This window comes from Rissa tridactyla, chromosome 2, assembly GCF_028500815.1.
Source record: "Rissa tridactyla isolate bRisTri1 chromosome 2, bRisTri1.patW.cur.20221130, whole genome shotgun sequence".
NCBI classification, from domain to species: Eukaryota; Metazoa; Chordata; class Aves; order Charadriiformes; family Laridae; genus Rissa; species Rissa tridactyla.
The window spans coordinates 63,646,041-63,650,719 of NC_071467.1; the positions used below are offsets into that span (position 1 = coordinate 63,646,041).

A 4,679-nucleotide genomic window follows, 5' to 3' on the forward strand; every position below is an offset into this window, starting at 1 on the left:
TAGAAAAATGGCACAATATAAAATACAGAGTGTAGCTTTGTGGACAAGGGAAAAGTCTAGACTAATTCACCGACTTAAACAAGGGGAAGTGTTTAGACAGGAAAAGCTTTCCCGTGTGTATATAGAATAAAGAATTTGTAATGATGTATTTTGTTCTATGTTTTGTTTGCTTTGTACTTCCATCAGATATTCCTTAGGCAGAGTTGCCCACAAAAGCCAAAGATATTTATTTTCTTCTTCCCTTTTACCACTTTCTGGATTCTACACCGCAAATTTTAATTGACCTGCACTTCTCATATATTCCCTTCCAATTAATCTCTTTATTAACCGCATGTCAACTTTTCCCTCTCATTTGGAAACAGCATCACCTGGAGAAGCCAGTGAGATGCCTTGGCAGTGGCTGTGGCAGACTGCAGTTTGCTTGTAATTCTTCAGATTAGATGGAACAATGAAGATGTAAAAATATTCAGGAATTTTTGTCCACGTATCAACAATGATGCCAAACACAGCATCACCTATTGCTTCCCTGCTACATTCTTTGTCTGTTCATGCTACCAGTCACCATCAGGAAAAACAGCTTAATTAGCTGTAAGATGAAGCTTAATCAGTTTGTAAGTGGAATTACAAGTGGAATTGTCTTTGCCTGGGATTGGAGTCAGTGCCTTGAGAGCAGTTTTTCTAGCCTAAGAGGATGCTCCCCAATGGAATCTGCTACTGTGTGGCGCGTTGTATGCCCGTCCACAGGGTGTGAAAGGGAGAAATGTCTACCCATAGCGTGTGAAACAAAGACGGCAAAATGCTGCAATCCTTTTCCAGTCTTTCTATACGCAGTTTCTATTCTTTGCACCAAGTTCAGGCCAAGTGATCTCATTATACCAATACTGGATCTGGCTCCTTGTAGCTTCCCTTTATGAGAAGCCTGAAGCAATTCCAGAAATATTTTGAAGTCGCACTAGGGTTACGTAGAAAGGAAAAAACCCCACCATCTAACAAGCTAATTCCCTGCGGCTTCTTGCATTGTGCAGTTATTTACATGACTGATCTGAAGTCATTTAAACAGGCAGATTATTTTACACAATATATGTATGGCATTCAAAAGGCTGTGATCATTTAGACATGTGGAAGCTCGAAAGAATAAGAGAGTTCAGTGTCATCTTTTTTAGTCCAATGACTAGATTATACATTGCAGTGTATTGATTAAGATGACGTTTCTACAGCTGATAGAGTCCGAAAAGTTACCATGTTGTCATACAGAATAAGATTAGCCCAGCTTTATGGCTGCAGACTCTGAAGTGTGTTAAAGTTAGGAATTCGCACCAGGCTGATTTTAAATTTGTTTCATTGTCAAGAGCAATCTAGGATAGCCAAGGCCCACACACTTGCATCTTGTTACGCCGGAGATTTTAAAATGCAGCCCAGCTGTTTCCAGAGGCCTGCACGCTCCCTGTTGCTAGAAGAGAAATGGAAAGCAAATAACCGATTCCTGGAGATGGAAAAAAGCATCTTCATTGCAGGCACAAGTGACCACCAAGTGGATACTTTCGATATTGCACATGAAAGGTTTTGTAAACTCTAAACAGATCTTCCAGAGAGAAACTCTGTTGCTTTTCTCCATTCACGTAAGCAAATCAGAATTTATAGCATTTTTCTAATTGTTTTGTTTTTTTCTTTGGCTCAGGGGCTGTGTACTATAGTATTCTACGTTTAAAAGTCAAATTAAATGTAGCTATCATGTATGATAGATCATAGCTCATTTACAAGTGGGTATTCTTGATTTCTTGATTTCTCTTCTAAAAATCCAAATCTGAAATAGAAAAAAAATAATGAAGATTTAGCAAGATCATGGGAGACTTTCAGTATCGGTTCTGCAAAAAATTGCTTTCAACTGTTTCCTTGAAGGTGTACTTTGCAGTTTCTTTGTGAACGACGGATGGCCGGGCACGGAGCAAACTGCAAAACAATCCATTAGGGAAATTCAATTTTCTATCAGTCTTTGCAAGTAATGAGGTTTTCTTTAGGTAATGTATTGTTAGTTTGCGCGCATCCAGTGTGGTATGACATTTGTTTAGGGAAGAGTAGACGATTTAGTTGCTGTACTGCTTACAACAGATCGCTCATAATTACACCAAGGTTAAATACCATTAGCGCGAGTGACTCCCCCGTGTTACTCCTGAGCAAGAAATCTGCGTGCGGGACCCCGTCCAGCTGCCTGAGCCACGGCGGTGCCACTGCTGTATGATGTTCCTCCTGTTACACAGAAGCATCCTCCAGGAACCTGAGTGGTTCTGGTGGCCAGGCCTATTTCTGGGGGCGGAGGGGTCATTGGTACAAAGTCATCAATACCCTGTATAATAAACAAGGACCGTGTCCTGGTTTGAGCGACACAGGATCAATTTCTCTTTCAGTAATTTTACTTTTCAGTGAGGTCTGTTCTAATGCTTGTGAAAATTGCATTTTTAGAAGACTCAAGTGTCTGAATTTGTGAAAATATTTACTTTATAGCCAGCTGTGGTATGAGGGTTTCAAAGTCTCGCTGTTTTCCAGCCTGGCCAGGTGCAGGGATGAGGAGGAGCGAGACCCGGGCACTTGACACAAGCTGGCCAGCAGAATTATTTCATACCATGAACAACACATTCAATATAAATTAGAAAGTTTGCTGAGGAGTCTCTCTCTTCTGTGATGGCAGCCATCCTGAGAACTCCTTGCTCCAGTGACAGACCCCTGATCTCTTCCCTTCCTCCCGAAGCCGTAGTGCTCAGTGTCCGACATTTGCTGTCCCTGCTGGGAGTGCACAGCTTCCTGCTGATAGCTTTGGCTGAGTATAATCCTGTATATTTTATATTGGTATCGGGATCAATATTGTTTCTTTAATACTATTAATGTTAGTTATTTAGTATTATTCTAATAAATCTATTTATATTTCAACCCTCAGGCTTTCTTGTTTTTTCCCGATTCCCCTTCCTGGGTGGGGAGGGGTCATCGGGTGATACAATAATTGTCTAAATGACAATAAATTGTCGTGAGTTCTTCAAACCCTAACAGAGTGCCACGGCGCTGCCTCCTACTTCGAGCAGAGCTGTCTGTGCCTGAGAAGCCTCAGAAGTGAATTTCCATAGCTTCTTCCGCAGGCACGATCTTTGTACCCTATTTGCAATGCGCCTCCTCACACAAAAAAAGAACAGAGAAAGAGAGGAGAATTTGTTTCTCATCAAAGCCAAGTTGGTGTGTATGGTTTACTCGTTAGATGGGTCTTTCAGGAGATGCAACATTCCTCTCCGTCACTTTCTGTGATGTTTTAAAATCTGGCATTGAGTCAGCTCTTCCTACCAAGCCACAAGCTGTCTTTTGATGAGAAATTAAATTGACTGAGAAATACTTTATAAGGCAATAAGGTATCTTTTGAACAAACTTAATTTGTTATGGGTTGGAGCCACAGGCCACGGCAGTTAGCAGGCGTCATCCCACGGTTTTCAGTTGGCTTGGGCAGTACAAGTATCTTTCAGCTTTTAGGATGTGTGATTGCAGAAATCTCTGCTTAAGTTAGCTACCCAGTTGCCCCTATCTACACTTGTGCAATGGATTATCAAAGTTTTGTCCTTTTTCTTAAAAGCAGAACTTCATAAAAGCTTGGAAAATGCCCTCCTGTAATGAAGCTTTTGCTCCAGAACTTCTTATAATTAAATTGGCATTACTTTTCTTATTTTTTTCTGCAGTGATGTGCTGTCGTCCTTTTCCTGTCTTCTGTTTTCTGACATTTTTCTTCAGCACAATCCCATTTTCTCCTCTACTTACATTCTTTCGGTTCTTCTTATTTTTCAATGACTTACTCTTTCTATCCTTCTTAGCCCTTTAGTTATCTACCACCACCAGCACTTGTCCATCATCTCTCTCCTCAGAGGACATTGTGTGTTGAAGAAGGAAGCCCCTCTTCCACATCTTTAGCAAGAGGCTTCTTCTGAAAAAAAAAAAAAAATGAGGCCTTAATTCTGACCCAATATCAGTGGAATTACTTTGGATTTATACTAAGGTACATAAAAGGAGGAATACACAGAGATGCCCATTACCCAACAATATTTAACATGCCTTGTTTTCGCGACTCCCTGTTTCCTAACTGTAAGTAAACTGCGCTCTCAGCCATGCTGCACAGATGCACACACACGTGTTCTTACCAAAAGAACGCGTTGCAAGTCTCTCAAAACGATGAAGAGGGATTGCATTATTCTGGATGTGATCCTCAGCCTGGGAAGAGGGGAGATCCACCAAAGGATGGGGAAAGGAACCACGGTGAGACCGCAGCAGACACTGAAGAGCAGTCCTGCAAAGCTGCAGCCCGGGAGGAAAATTGCAGCTGGGGAAGCACTTAAGCTCCATTTCCTTGAGGAGAGCGTGGTGCTGGCCAAGTCTCTCTAATATTTCTCTTTCACTTTGGCAAATCAACAACTTATAAAAGACTGAAATAAAGGCTCCCAACACTCCAAAATACATTCAAAGAGAAATTGAAAATGACATCTGCTCTCACACACGGCACATTCCGTGCGCTTTCAGCATGGATACAATGGGCATGGTGTTGGGATGAAAAGTTTGGATGAAATACAGCGTAGTGGAGATTAAGTTGCAAAAGGGTAAATGTTTTGGCATTCGGGCTCTGTGGTCATTCCAAAGAGGAGTGCTGGACTGAA

The 4,679-nt window shown here is 41.5% G+C and overlaps 1 long non-coding RNA gene across 1 annotated transcript; it reads right to left on the reverse strand.

Moving 5' to 3' along the window:
- LOC128905741 (uncharacterized) lies at positions 1-4,281 on the reverse strand. Its single transcript, XR_008464959.1, has 3 exons — positions 4,170-4,281; positions 3,828-3,955; positions 1-1,804 (listed from the first exon to the last, which is right to left on the reverse strand). It is a non-coding gene; the product is annotated as an uncharacterized LOC128905741 (long non-coding RNA).
- Positions 4,282-4,679: the final 398 nt, after the last annotated feature.